Source organism: Hemiscyllium ocellatum, unplaced genomic scaffold, assembly GCF_020745735.1.
Source record: "Hemiscyllium ocellatum isolate sHemOce1 unplaced genomic scaffold, sHemOce1.pat.X.cur. scaffold_810_pat_ctg1, whole genome shotgun sequence".
NCBI lineage: Eukaryota > Metazoa > Chordata > Chondrichthyes > Orectolobiformes > Hemiscylliidae > Hemiscyllium > Hemiscyllium ocellatum.
In genome coordinates this window covers 16,579-32,428 of record NW_026869247.1, presented here as the reverse complement: position 1 = coordinate 32,428, position 15,850 = coordinate 16,579, and the positions used below count along the sequence as shown (strand labels likewise).

General features: G+C 45.5%; 1 long non-coding RNA gene across 1 annotated transcript in view; it reads right to left on the bottom strand.

The window, feature by feature from the left end:
• LOC132814360 (uncharacterized) overlaps positions 1 to 15,850 on the bottom strand; it is a 46,225-nt gene that overhangs the window by 16,063 nt on the left and 14,312 nt on the right. Inside the window, exons 3-4 of the long non-coding RNA XR_009644416.1 lie at positions 11,889 to 11,997; positions 6,748 to 6,854 (exon numbers count right to left, since the gene is read on the bottom strand). This is a non-coding gene — a long non-coding RNA (uncharacterized LOC132814360). The remainder of the gene's footprint in view (positions 1 to 6,747; positions 6,855 to 11,888; positions 11,998 to 15,850) is intronic.

Sequence of the window (15,850 nt, the reverse complement as noted above, 5' to 3'; positions counted from 1 at the left end):
GAGGAGAATTCAATGACCAAAAGATGTGAATCCTTCTGCCCTACACCAGATCTTTAGCCAATCATTCATCTCCTCCATCCTGCTATTCCTACTCTCACTAGCATGTAGCATTGGGAGTAATTCAGATATTACGACCGAGTATCTACTTTTTTATATTCCAGGCTAATTTTCTATATTCTCTCATCAGGACCTATCTTTTTCTCTTCCTGTGTCATTGGTACCAATGTCCAATGACCTCCCACTGGTTATTCTACCCTTTAAAGAATATTCTGCCACCAATCTTTTCTGAACCTTTCAAGTTCCACAACATCCTTCTGATAGGTGGAGAACAGAATTGCACTCAATATTGTAAGAGTGGCCAAACCAATGTCCTGTACAGCCACAACATGACTGCCCAACTCCTGTACTCACTGCTCTGACCAATAATGTAAATCATACCAATCACCTTCACTATCCTATCCACCTGCGACTCTACTTTCAAGGAATTATGAACCTGCACTGTAAGGAAACTTTGCTCAGTAACATTCCCTCGGACCTGAACATTAAGTCTATCAGTCCTGCTAGGCTTTGCTTTTCCAAAAAGCAGCACCTCACATTTATCTAAATTAAACTCCATCTGCCACTCCTCAGCCCATTTCCCCATCTGATCAAGATCCCATTGAAACCTGAGTTACCCTTCTTCACTGCCCACTACACCTCCAATTTTGGTGTCACCTGGAAACTTACTAACAATACCTCCTATGTTCACATCCAAATCATTTATATAAATGATGAGAAGTAGTGGACCCAGCACCGACCCTTGTGGCACTCCAGTGGTCACAGTCCTCCAGTCCGAAAAACAACCTTCTACCACCACCCTCTGTCTTCTACCTTTGAGGCAGTTCTATATTCCAAATGGCTAGTTCTCCTGGTATGGTGAGATCTCATCTTGCTAACTAGTCTTCCATGGCGAACCTTGTCGAACGCCTTACTGAAGTCCATATAGATCCCATCTACCGCTCTGCCCTCAAAAATCCACTTTCTTACTTCTTCATAAAACAGCTCAGTCAAGTAAGTGACATGATTTCCCGCACACAAAGCCATGCTGACTATCCCTAATCAGTCCTTGCTTTTCCAAATACATGCAAATCCAGTCCCTCAGGGTTCCCTCCAACAACTTGTCTGGCACCAACATCAGGCTCACAGGTCTGTAGTTCCCGAGCTTGTCCAAACCGCCTTCATTAAACAGTATCATCATATTAACCAACCCCCAGTCTTCTGGCACCTCAGCTGTGACTATCGCTGATACAAAAATCTCAGCAAGGGGCCCAGCAATCACTTCCCTAGCTTCCTACAGAATTTTAGGACACACCTGATGAAATCCTGGGCATTTATCCACCTTTCTGCGTTCCAAGACATCCAGTACCACCTTCGCTGTAATATGGACATTTTTCAAGGTGTCACCATCGATTTCCAACATTCTATATCTTCCATATCCTTCTCCACAGTAAATGCTGATGCAAAATACTTGTTTAGTATCCCCTCCCACCCCATCGCCTGCAGATCCACACACAGGCTGCCTTGCTGATCCTTGAGGAGCCCTATTCTGTCTCTAGTAACCCATTTGCTCTTAATGTATTTATAAAAACCCTTTGGATTGTCCTTACCCTATTCGCCAAAACTGTGTCCTGTCCCCTTTTCGCCTTACTGATTTTCCTCTAAAATATACTTCTATTGCCTTTATACTAGAAGGATGTTCTGGATTGGAATAAATGCCAAATATTTCATCTTGATAAAAGGGCAGGACTTACACTGATTAAAAGTCGGGCCTTGCATAGTGATATAGAACAAAGAGACCTCGGGGTTCAGATCTTTGCAGTTTATGTCACATGTAGACAGGGTTGTTCAGAAGATGTACAGCACACTTGCCTTCATTGCTCACACCTTTGAGTATAGGAGTTGGGACATTACGTTGGAGGTTGTACAGGATGTTGGTGAGGCCTCTTCTGGAATACTGTGCTCAGTTCAGGTTGTGCTGTTATAGGACAGATATTATTAAGTCGGAGCGGGTTCAGAAGAGATTTACCAGGATGTTGATGGGAATGGATGCTTTCGGTTATAAGGAGAGGCTAGGTAGGCTGGGACTTCTTTCACTGGGGTGTAGGAGGCTGAGGGGTGACCTTATTGGAGGTTTATAAAATCCTGAAGAGTATAGGTAATGTGAACAGCAGGTGCCCTTTCCAGGAGGGGGCGCGATTCAAGAGTGGGTGAGAAAAGGAAGACCCTAAAAAGACGTTCCGGATTTTATTTTTTGTTTTTGTACAGAGAGTGATTCACATGTGGAATAAACTAGCAGAGGACGTGGTAGCTGTGAATACAATTACAATTTAAGGGTGGCACAGTGGCTCAATGGTTAGCACTGCTGCCAGGGACACAGGTTCAATTCCTGCATTGGGTGGCTGTCCATGCGGAGTTTGGATCTGCTTCCCCGTGTCAGCGTGGGTTCCTCCGGGTGCTCCCGTTTCCTCCCACAAGCCACAGATGTACAGGGTAGGTGAACTGGCAGTCCTCAATTGCCCATAGTGTTCAGGGATGATTGGGTTTAGTGAATTAGTAAGGGGTAAATGGAGAGTAAAACGGTAGGGGAATGGGATTCTAAGAGGAAAAAGCATTTGGACCTGTATATCGATAGGGAATGCTTGGATGGATTTGGACTAAGTGGAGGTAGATGCGATTAGTTCAGTTCGAATTTATGGTTGACACGGACTGGTTGGAACACAGGGTGTGTGTCAGTGCTGTATAACGTTCTGACTCTATCGCTCGTTATCTCTGTAAATTCCTCTATGCTCGGAACTCTCCGTCAATGCCACCTCATCCAGTCTTACAACTCTTCCTTATCTCGATAATTCCTCTCCAGCCTCAAAACTCAAAAAAGTCTATCAGAAATATCTCTATCTCTGTAACATCCTCAATCCTCAGAATCCTCTCCAACTTTCATCTCCTCCAGCTTCATTACTCTCCCTATCTCTAATCCCCTCCAGTCTCTCAAAGCTCTGCTATATGTGCCTTTTTTATTTCCAGCCTTCAGGATTCCCAATGTTTATTTCTCACTTGATGACGGCCCTTTCCGATTCTGTGCTGGGCTTCTGAATTCTTCCTTAAACCTCTCAATCTCCTTTTCCTCCCAAAACATCGGCCAATCATCTGTTATCTACTCTAGTATCACCCTTTCTGACCTGAAGTCCAATGGAGCCTGTCATATTCCTATAATAAACATCTTAGCGGTCTACAGAACAGAAAAAGGCTCTGGTAGTACATCGGGTCTGTGACAAAGAAAACTACCACCTAACTGTCCTCATCTATTTTCCAATAATTGTGGAAAAGTCTCATCTATCATGGCATTGCAAGAGCACACTAAATACATCTCAAATGCTACCGGGGTTTCTGTGTCTCCCACCCTTACAGACAGTGAGGTTCAATGCAACTGTTGCTCGATGATGACATCACCCACAGGAACACAGAGCAGCTGGGTCTGTGCAAACCAGAGATCACCCACACATTGGGAAGGATGGCAGAGTCCCTGAGAGGGGGCATAGGAGATTTACCAGGATGGTACAAGGAATGGGGGATTTTAGTTGCAGAGACATGGGTGTTGTTAATACATATCAAGAATATCCATCTACAATAGATGGACTCTTGTTCTCAACCTCTCCCCTTGCCTGGGCTGTGGTAACCTTCAGGTTAAACCCACCACCAGACATTTCTCCCTAATGAGACAGCAGCCCTATGGTCTGGTCAGACAATGCTGACTACCTTTTACACAGTGATGCCACTGTACCCTGGGGATGGGGAGAGGGAACGCTGAAGGTGGTGGATGGGACACCACTCAGGCACAGTGCTTTGTCCTGGAGGATGTTCACTTTAATATTGTTGGGGGCTGCACTGATGCAGGCAAGTGGAGAATGTTCCAACACAATCCTGATGTGTGCCTTATAGGGAGCAAACAGACATTGGGGAATCAGGGGTTTGGGGAAACAGATTGTTCTCCTTGTAGCAGAGGAAATTGCGGGTGCCCTGTGACAGAGGGGTTTACAGATTTAGAATAATCCACCTTACACTCATGAGTTCATCAGAAAAGGATTACAGGACACATATTGAAGACTTGGGGGAGATCTACTGAGAGTGTGGGGTGATTCAAAAGAGGACATTTATGCAGCAAATGGGAATGAGCTGGAATACAATACTCACACACAATGTGAATATCCAGCTCCTGATGAATTGAGTAATTTTGTCACAGTTTGGTGTTACAATTACTGAGATTACCATCTGAATGTCCACCTGTAATACACGTTTATAAAACTGTCACTGTCAGTTCATTTAAGAAACTCTCACCACCCCCTCCTCCTGGCCCAGGATGACTGGACACATTACCCCTTGTGGGGGTCAGCAGTTAGTTCAGGGGGAAATCTGTATGGGTTTCTGTGAGTTTCCACACTGGGTCTTCATGTGACTGAACAGGGCAGATCTTTGACACATGGGACACAATGTTTCAAGAGTCAGTGCGATGTGGAGAGCAGGATGTGTGCTTCCTTTTCTTTCCTTCCGTGCTGCTGCTGTGCCTCATCAATTAGACGGGGGGGGGGGGTGGGGGGGGGGGGTAAAAGGCTCATGCAGCTCGATGGGCAAGTTGTCTCCATTCTGACCCATGAGCAGCAAGCTCCTCCCAGTCATTCCAAAGAGTCTCTCTGAAAAGGTAACAACTGCTTCCCACTGCCCAGTGCTCCCAGGAAATGTTTAGAAGAATGAGCGGGGAAATCTCTGAGAAAAGGCAGAACGGTAAAGTTCCAAAAGGATTATAAACAGTTTACAGAGAGGGATTCATTGGAGAAGTGGGCAACAAGTTAGCAAATGGAGCATAATTTGGGAAATTGTGAAGTTGCTCATTTTGGAGGAGATAATAAAAGAACAGAGTGCTATGTAAATGGTGGAAACTGTCGAAAGCTGCACCACAAAGGGACCGGGGTAATTGTGTGGGAAACACAGTTATAACAGGGAATCAGGATGGGGAATAGAACGTTGTTTCTTATTACAAGGAGTTTTCAGTGTAAGTGTTTGGAGTATATACCTGAGAGTAACTTTACAAAGTGCGAGTGAGACCACATCTGGAGTAATGACAGAAGTTTTGGTCCCTTTATTTAAGGGAATACATAATTTCATCCGAGGCATTTCAGAAAAGATTAACTGGAATGATCCCTGGCTTGTAGGGATTATCTTTTAAGAAAAGGCTGAAAATGTTGGGACTCTACTCACTGGATTTGGGAAGAATGAGAGGTGATCTCATTGTAACATGCAGGATTCTTAAGGAGTTTGACAGGGTAAATACTGAGAGGATGTTTCCCATCATGAGGGATCTGGAATAGGATACTCGGATAGTCACGGAATCAAGGGTTCTGTTTTAGATTCGTCAAGTTTAAGGCAACATCAACACGGGTCAGGGGTTTCAGTAGCAATGGAGCTGGGGTGAAGGGGGGGGGGAAGCAACGTTTTAGAGATTGGAATTCCTGGTGTTTGTGATTGTGTAGATACCTGATCAGAAGGTCATCTTGGGGTTACAGATATGAGAGCAATATTGTGAAGAGTGTAGTTCTGCCTCAGACAGTTCCCAGGGAGAGGGAGGGGCTCAGCAGTAAGGGAAAGGAATTTGTAATAGCAACTGAAGGCAATGGGTTTAACCATTTCAATGTTCCATTGCAGGAAATTGCAGCCAATCGCGTAGTGGGAGTGTGATGAGCAGTTTGATAACTGAGTAATGGAGAGGGATGATGGGGAGGGAGAGCTAGGCATTGTCAGTGTACATGTGAACCCTCAGACGGTGCTTTTGGACGATGTCACCTCCTGACAGTATGTGGGTGAGAAACAGGAGGGACCAAGAATCGATCCTTGAGGGACACCACATACAAGGAATTTAGAAAGGAATGGGAGAGTGGGGATGAAGTAGGTTTTTCCAACAACGGTGAGGTCAAAATATTACTTCGTAGCAGAATGGGAGAGAAGGACATAACCAGAAAAGACAGACAGACAGAACAAGGAACAATACCTGTGATTTGGTGAGGGGAGGGAGGTGGGGGTGATGTGGAGGAAGAGCCCAACTCCAAAAACACACTTTCTTCATTGGTGACATCACCCAACTCCACCCTAGTCTCAGCTCATTTACTGAATGCAGGGATGGACGAGTATTTATCTCCAGACTTAATTATCCAAACACTCTTGGCCAGCCTCCCACATTCAACTTACATGTAATCTCAAGAGTATCTTAAAGCCTCCTGCCCAAGTGCTCACTTGTACCAAAACTAGTTGATCCATCGAAAGGCTCCTATTTACAGGCAACAATTTAAAATTCTCACCCTGTGAACATCCCTGTCTCCCTGCACCACACACCCTGCAAGACCTTGACAACTCATTTGTGTTTATTCATTGCTTCACCTGTCTGGCTGTTTCTACTGTTGCCAAGGCAACACTGTCTGGAATTCCCACCTGAACCCTCTCAGACCTGCTTTCCTCTTTTAAGGTGTTCTCGAAAACCTGCTCATTTGGCAATGCTTTTGATCACTTGACCTAGTATCTCAATCTGTGGCCTTATGCCAGAATTTTTCAATAGTATTTCTGTGAAATTATAAACATGATTAAAAAAAACAAACTGCTGCTGATTTACACATACATTGTCAACTCTTCAATATTGCTGAGTGAATAATCTATAACAGCACTTACCCAACCACATTGTGGGAGCACCTTCACGACATGAACTGCAGCTGGACAGGGAAATCAAACATCACCCTCTTCACAGGCAATGGGGCTTTGGCACTGATCACTGGGATCTGTGGAGGGAGAAACACAGTTGCTATTTCAGGGAGTGCAAAATGCATTATAGAGGGGGAAAATGGGGCAGAATTTGGGATTTTCAAATTTGTGATTCACAATGTGCACTAAGTTCTGTAAAACCTCTCATTCCATACCATGAAAATTTCCTTCTCTTCCTGGTCTATGTCTTTCCTTTCCCCTGCCCTGCACCTTCACACATCTCCAATGCCTTGGCCACAACAACACTGTGCTGTCAGTGAAGTTTATCACGTGGTTGAGTATTGTCCCGCCCCTCATTCACTCCGATTGGTTGAAGGACCAACTGGCACATCCTGGTCCTCCAGCCCCGTTTCCCCCGACTCTTATTGGTCCTGCGCTGACATCAATAATCCGAGGCCCATTGTGGGCTGGAGCATGCTCAGTGCTTCCTGCTTTTGCTGCTGTTCATCAGGTATAAGAGAGAGAGAGAGGGCTCATCCCTGTTTCTCCTGATGTCAGACAATAACAGCAACTACCTGCATTGTATGGAGCCTTTCACATTGACAAATCTCCTAAAATGTTTCACGGATGATGGAAACGTTGATTAAAGAGAACGATTTTTAGATACATCTTTAAGGCGGACAGAGGGGGTGAGGGAGGATATTCCAAAGGTTTGTGTCCTCAGCAGCTCCAATCGTGGAGTGATATAGGTGGGCAACAGCTTACAATGGAGACAGTTCGTGGCTAACCACAGGTTAACAACCTCATGTCGTAGCCACCTCATGTCACAGCCTGTCATTACACACTACCTATGGTTAGCCACTAATAGTCTCCATTAACAGCTAGTCACCCTCCCCCAGTCAGATCGTTATCCACTCCTTTATCCAACCGCTCTTCTCACTCTATCCCCACCTTTACTCCTTTTATCTTGCCCCCATCCCCCCACACTATCTTCTGCACATAAACGGACTTTTTTTTTCTCAGTAACATCTGTTCTGTGGAAGGGACACCGGATCGTAAACGTTAACTCTGATTTCTCGTCACAGATGCTGCCAGACCTGCTGAGCTTCTCCAGAACCTCCTGGTTGTTGTTTCTGATTTACAGCATCTGCAGTTCTTTTGGTTTTAATTTACCGGGAGTTTGTAATTCAGGTCCTACAGCCTCTGTCCCAGTCCCTGCTGTCTCTCCCACCCCCACCCAGTGACACTGCACCTGCACAGCTCATGGACAGGTGTCGTCTTGCTGGCCACACCCCTCATTCACTCCCATTGGCTGCAGGACCACACAGGCTCTCCTCCTATTGGTCTGGAGCTGCCGTTAATCAAGCCGGCGCCGATTGAGAGGTGAGCTCCTCCCTCTCTCTGCTCTGGGATGAGCTTCATCATTCACAGTGAATGGGGCAGTATCACAGAGCACTGGGGCTGGGGGCTATTCAGCCCATTGGAGCTGTCCTCTCTCCCTCTGTAGATGGTGCAAATCTGTCCCAACTACCCCCAAATCTTTCCTTAAAAAGTAAAATTCCAAGTCTGTTTCAAAATACCTGCTGAATCTGTGTCGTTCAGACTGTTCCAGATGCTCAGAACTTACTGAGTAAAATAGTGTTCACATTTTCACCTTGTATTATTTGCCAATTACTTGAACGTAGTTACTAAAAATTGTGACAGGGTTAACAATTCCTCTCTCTCTTTGCAAATTCAAGACCTTGGAACAAAATCGGCACCAGGTCAAAATCACTGCTTCACCTTCTCAGCTCCAAGGATAATTATCTGTGCTTCAGCTAGCTCTGCACAAAAGAGAGGAATGCATCTTAATTTATTAAGATCAAAGAAACAGACCTCCGGTCCAATTCGTCTGTGCCAACAAGGAATCCTAAACTAATGAATTCCCATTTACCATCTATTGGCCTGTATCCATCAAAACCCTTCCTATTCATGTACCCAATTGGAAGCCTTTTAAATGTTGTGATTTTATCAGCCTCCACTACTTCATCTGGTAGCCCCTCCCATACACACACCACACTCAGCTTGAAACTGTTGCCAGTTCGATCCCTTTTAAATCTTTGCCCTCTCAACTTAAACCCATGTGCTCTAGTTTTGGACCCACCTAACCTGAGGAAAAAGGATGCCAGCTGCTCACCTTATCCACGCGCCTCGTGATTTTATAAATCTCAATGAAGTCACCTCTCAGTCTTTGACTCTCCAGAGAAAATAGCCCCAGCCTATTCAGCCCCTCCATGTAGCCCAAATCCTCCAATCCTGGTAACGTTTTTGTAAATCTTGTCCAAACCTTTTCAAATTTCACAACATCCTTCCCAGAACAGGGAAATTCAAACTGAAAACAGAATTCCAGAAGTGGCTTAATCAACGTCCTGTCCAGCCACAATATGACGTCCCAGCTTCTGTATTCAATGCATTGACCATTAACGGAGAGCGTTAATGGAGTCCCATTTGCCAGCGGTTCACCCTTATCCCTCTAAAACCTCCCTCTTCAAGTACCCAGTCAGACGCCTTTTAAATGCTGCAATTGTACTAGCCTCCACCCCTTCCTCTGGCAGCTCATTCCATACTTGCAATGCCCTCAACATGAACACGATGCCCCTTAAATCCCTTTTAAATCTTTTCCCTCTCACCTTAAGCCTGTACCCTCTCGTTCTGGAGCCACCGAACTTGGGAAAAAGTCCCTGACTGCTCACCTTATCCATGCCCTTCATGACTTTATAAGATCACCTCTCAGCCTCCAAATCTCCAGGGAAAATAGTCCCAGCCTATTCAGCCTTTCCCAATAGCTCAAATCGTCCAACCCCAGGAAAGTCCTTGCAAATGTTTTCTGAACCCTTTCAAGTTTCTCAACATTATTCCAAGAACAGGGAGATTGGAACTGAAAACAGAATTCCAGAAGGGCCTTCATCAGTGCCCTGTCCAGCCACAATATGACATCACAACAGCTGCATTCAATGCATTGACCAATAACGGGGAGCGTACCAAATGCTGCATTCACTCCCCTGCCTACCTGTGACTCTACTTTCAGGGAACTATGAACCTGCACTCCAAGGTCCCATTGTTCAGCAATGTTCCCCAGGACTTTACCATTAAGTGCATAAGTCCTGCCCTGATTTGCCTTTCCAAAATATAACAGCTCACATTTATCTAATTTGAACTCAGTCTGCAATTCCTTGCTCCAATGGCCCATCTGATCAAGATCCTGTTGTATTCTGAACTAACCTTCTTCACTGTCCACTACACCTCCAATTTTGGTGTCTTCTGTAAACCTACTGACCATATCTCATATATTCACATCCAAGTCATTTATTTAAGGGCCCAATATCCATCCCTGCAGCACACTGCTGCTCACAGGCCTCCAGTCCGCAAAGCAACCCTCAATCATCATCCTCTGTCTCCTACATTCAAGGTAGTTTTGTAATGGCTTGCTCTCCCTGCATTCCATGTGATCTAACCCTGCTAACCAGTCTGCTTTGTGGAACCTTGTTGAATGTCCATATAAACAACATTCACCGCCTGGCTTAATCAATTTTCTTTGTCACTTCAAAACACTCACTCAAGTTAGTGAAACACAATTGTGTACGTACAAAGCCACAGTGACTCTCCCTGATCATTCCTTACCTTTCCAAATAGATGGATATCCTGTCCCTCAGAATCCCTTCCACCAACTTGCCTGCTACTGACTTCAGGCTCACTGTTCTCTTGTTCCATGGCCTCTCCTTACCACCTTTTTTAAAATAATGGCACCTCACCTGTCACTATCAACGATACAAATATCACAGGAGAGGCCCAACAATCACTTCCCTAGATTTCCAGAAAGTTCCAGGATACACCTGATCAGGTTCCAGGGCTTTATCCACCTTGATGCGATTTAAGACATCCAGTACCACCTCCTCTGTAACATGGACACTTTCAAAGTTATCATTGTTTATTTCTCCAAACTCTCGAGCTTCCATATACTTCTCCAGTAAAAATGACGTGAAATATTTGCATATCTTTCACACCCTCTGTGATTCCATAGACAGCCTTGTTGACCTTTAAGCGGTCCTATTCTCTGGTCCAGTTAATCTTTTGTCTGTGATATATTTGTTTAATCTCTTTGGATTCTATTCCAGGACATCCCAGAAAGGCCTACTACAAGGACAGTAATTTTTCTCCGACTTGATCAACAATGCCCTCCAACACATACCCTCCACTTCCCGCACCTCCGCCTTTACCCCACCCCTCCAGCCACAATAAAGAATACAGCCCTGCGGTCTTCACCTTCCACCCCACTAATCTCCAGATACAGCGCATTAACCTCTTATTTCTGCTACCTAAAGTCAGACCCCACCATAGACATATTTCCCTCCCCACCGCTATCTGCGTTCCACAGAGACCATTCCCTCTGCACCTCCCTTGTTAGGTCCACACCCTCCCACCAACACATGCTCCACACCTTTGACCTTCCCTTACCGCCACGGGAAATGTAAAACGTTCAGCCACACCTCACTGAGCTCTGTCCAGGACCTCAAAACGATCTTTTCACATCAGGCAGAGATTTGCCTGCACATCCCAAAACCTCATATACTGCATCTGGACACTATGGGAAATTTAACATGGTTCATCCAACTAACCTACACATCTTTGGACTGTAGGAGTAAATTTGAATATCCGAAGGAAACCCTCACAAACACTGGGGAGAATGTGCCAACTCCAACACAGACAGTTGCCTGAGGCTGGTATCAAACTCACGTCTCTGTTGCTGAGGAAGCAGCGCTAACCACTGAGCCACAATACTGTGGGATCTTTGGTGCTGATGTGCTGCCCCACTGATAACTCAGTCACTCACCCTGCCTCATTTCCTAAGAGGCAGTGATGATGGAGTGAAATTATCACTAGACAGTTAATCCAGAGACCCAGATAACGTTCTGGGGACCTGGGTTTGAATCCCATCACGGCAGATTTTGGAAAGTGAATTCAATAAATATCTGGAAAAAATAATCTAGTGACGACAGGAATCCATTGTCAATTGTTGAAAAAACCCATGTGGTTCACTCATGACCTTTAGGGAAGGAAAATGCCATCCTTACCTGGTCTGGTCTGCATGGGACTCCAGACCTATAGCAACGTGGTTGACTCTTAACTGCCCTCTGGGTAAACGCAGCAATAAATGCTGGCCGAGCCAGTGACAGCCTCATCCTGTGAATGAATAAAGGAAACAGGTCAGGTTTTGTTCCTTCTCTAGTAGGTACATCCTACAAACTCAATCAGAAATGTTCTCGTACACACTGAACAAATACATTTCCATCCAAGCCCTTAACACTACAGCACTCCGAGGCTAAGTTAAAACCCCTTATCATTGCAACTATATTTTTACAGATAACTGAGGTCTGCCGGTAAAATTGTGTCTCAATTCCCCGCTGACTATTGGGAGAGAGTCTATAATACAATCCCAGTAAGATGGTCATCCCTTTCTTATTTCTCAGTACCACCCAAATAACTTGCCTGGATGTACTCCCAGGAATATCCTCCCGAAGCCCAGCCATAATGTTATCCCTAATCAAAAACACCTCTCCCCCTGCTCTGTTGCCCCCTTGCTATAGCATCTATACCCTGGAACATTAAGCTGCTAGTCCTATCCATCCCTGAGTGCTGCCTCTGTAATTGCTGTAATATCCAGTGCCATGTTCAAAACCATACCCTGAGCCCACCTGCCTGACCTGTCAGGTCTCTTGCACTGAAATAAATGCAGTGTAACTGGTCCGTCCCACCTCATTCTGTAGCTTGCTCTTGCCTGCCTTGACAGTCTGATCTGGTGAACAGTACCAGCCTCAGACTCACCTCTTTTCTCACTATCTCTTTAGGATTACCCCGACTCCCTCACTGGTTTAATGCCTCCCGAGTGGCACTAGCAAATCTCCCTGCTCCTCAGGACCCCATGCTTTCCCCTTCCTATGTCATTGGTACCAATGTACAATGTCCTCCCACTGGTTATTTTCCCCTTTGAGAATGTTCTGCTCCCTCTGAGAGATATCCTTGACACTGGCACCAGGGCAGCACCACCCCATTCTGATCTCTCACTGTCACCTGCAGAAACGGCAGACTGTGCCCCTGACGAGAGAGTCCCCTATCACCATCGATCGTGTGGAACTGGATACACCTCACATTATGTTAGAAGCCAGTCTCAGTACCAGTAACTTGGCTGTCAGTGCTACTTTCCCCTGAAAGTCTATTACCACCTACATTTTCCAAAACAGTACACTTGTCTGAGATGGGGATAGCCACAGGAGACTCCTGCAGTACCTACCTACCCCTCCTAGCTTTTCTGGAGGTAACCCACCTACCTGACTGTATCTGCAGTATCCTGAGACTGCCGCCTATCACACTCCCCGGCTCCTGTCAATTCCTCACTGCCTTTAATCACTCCTCCACCAATCCATGTGATCCAATAGGATTTGCAATCACACTTCTTGCAGACAAATCATCAGGTTCATTGAAACTCTCCCTAATCTCCCACATCCGACAGGAACAGCACGCCACTCTACAACAGGCCATCTCTCCGCCTTAACAACCTACAGACCAAGACAAAGGCACAGTCTAACTGCTCAAAAAATACTGCCTGAGAATAACTTAATGCTTACGTTTTATATCTTAAACATTTAATCAAGAGACCGTAAGACATTAAAAAGAAATCCTCACCTGACTCATGATTGTAGATTTAATAAAATAAAACTGACTAAGATTGATGTTTGAAGAGACTGAAACTCACTGAGCTGATCCCCGGCTCTGAGTACTTCCAAGGGTGAGGTCTCTCTGAGGGCAGCTGTGAAATGTCACTGTTTCTCTTCTCTGCCCACTCCATTTCCAGAGAGGTTTTTAACTTCACAGCAAGTCAGCTCAGAGAGGTCACTGCTTGGTTTTATTCACTGGAGGGTGCCTTTGCTGCCCAGACCAGTATTTATTGGCCACCTTTACTTGTCTTGGAGAAAGTGGTGGTTAACCGCCTCCCTGAAATGCTGCAGTCCATGTACACCACAGTGATGTTTGGACAACAATCCCCCTCTGGCCCCACAACCCTCCCTGTCTCTGTAATCCCCCTCCGGCTTCACCACCCTCCCTGTCTCTGTAATCCCCCTCCGGCTTCACCACCCTCCCTGTCTCTGTAATCCCCCTCCGGCTTCACCACCCTCCCTGTCTCTGTAATCCCCCTCCGGCTTCACCACCCTCCCTGTCTCTGTAATCCCCCTCCGGCTTCACCACCCTCCCTGTCTCTATAATCCCCCTCCAGCCCCACAACTCTCCCTGTCTCTGTAATCCCCCTCTGGCTTCAGAAATTACATGTCCGTGGCATAAGATTTTTATTTGGATTCGTTTTTGTTTAATAAACCACCTCCCCCCTCCACAAAAAAGTGACATATTTCACCCCCAAACAAATTTCTGTTGATTGACCTTTTGGAGAGGCCGACACATGGACACCGCAGTATTTTATCTCACATTGTACACGTAGAATGATGGAACTTGCTTTTAAATATTGCTAAAAAAGGAAGGCAATGGCTTAATGGTATTCCTGCCAGATGATTGAAATGTACAGTGTTCCGAGGATTAGGGTTAGAATCCCAACATGGCTGATGGCAGCATCGGAATCCAATACAATCTAGAATGAAAAGGCGAATGATGACCATGAAACTATTGTCAATTGTTAGAAAACCCAACTGGTTCACTAATGTCCTGTAGGGAAGGAAACTGTCATCCTCACCTGGTCTGGCCTACATGTGACTCCAGACCCACAGCAATGTGGTTAACTCTCAACTGCCCTCAGGAAAAATACATTAAAAACTGTTAACAAATACCCCGCAGGTATCACTTACAAACTGGCTGTTCCCATTGGGACCATGTGAATTTCTGAACGGCCTGAACTAAAACGGAGTTTCAGCTTCACCTTCTCCCCGTCTCCTCTCACTCTGTTTACACCCAACTCCAGAACACTCTCATTGAGCCAAGCAGCCCTCAGTGCAGCCCTGTCATTGTCATTGCCTGCTCACACCTACACTGCCCTCAGCCTCCTGTACTGTTCCAATGTATCTCAATGGGAGCTCAGGGACAGCATCTCATCTTTCAGTTCAGCCCTTTGTAACCCCAGAGTCAACATGGACCTCAGCAGTTTCTGAATGAACAGACAGTTGTCAGAAGCTGGAACATCCCACCTGAAAAGGTACTGGAATTTGAGTCGAAAAGGAGTTTTAATGGGAAGTTTGCAGGTAATTGAAAATATCAAGTTTACAGGTTAACATCATGAAGTGGGTGATTGGGTCTAAATCTGAGAGTACCTACAAAGAGACAAGGTGTAATTTGGATAAATCTGTGCTCCATCTCAGGCCAATATCTCCTTCCTCAGTTGCAGGGCCCAGAACAGAGCACACACCCAAAGGGTGATCCAAACACAAATTTGTACATCTTTCTGGTTAACAAAGATATTGGAGATATTTTCCCACAATAAGAACAGAAAAACCTTTCTCCTTCCACAGTTAAATGCCAATGATATTCAGATCCTGATGACTCCATTGACTGTAAAAGCTTACTTTTGAGATCCCAGCCTCAATTATTCTGATTTAATATCCTATGAAATGAATTCACAAAACAAAACTCACAGTCAGTGCAGGAAGAATACAAGACATATTTTTCTATTGGTATGTGCTTGGTGTGTAAATGCCTCTCTTCAAATCGTACACACCCGCCCCATCCTAGGAAGGGGACATGTCCATGCCCCTCACTGTACCTTGCCCCCAATAAAGATGGCGGCCATATCCCAGGACCTATCACTGCCTGAGGGCCGCAGCCATTTTCCCATCTGCTGCAAACGCGGGAAAGAGTTTCTAATTCAGATTAACGACCCGCACAGAGTGTAATTAAAACTTCCCAGTCTAAAGTGACTCATTATCTCCATCTCCAAGGCATTCTCCCCTTCCCTGTTTGTGTCTCCCACATTCACCAACGACAGTCACGTGACACTGCACAGGCGGTGTTATTGGTGACGTGTCATCCCACTGGCCAC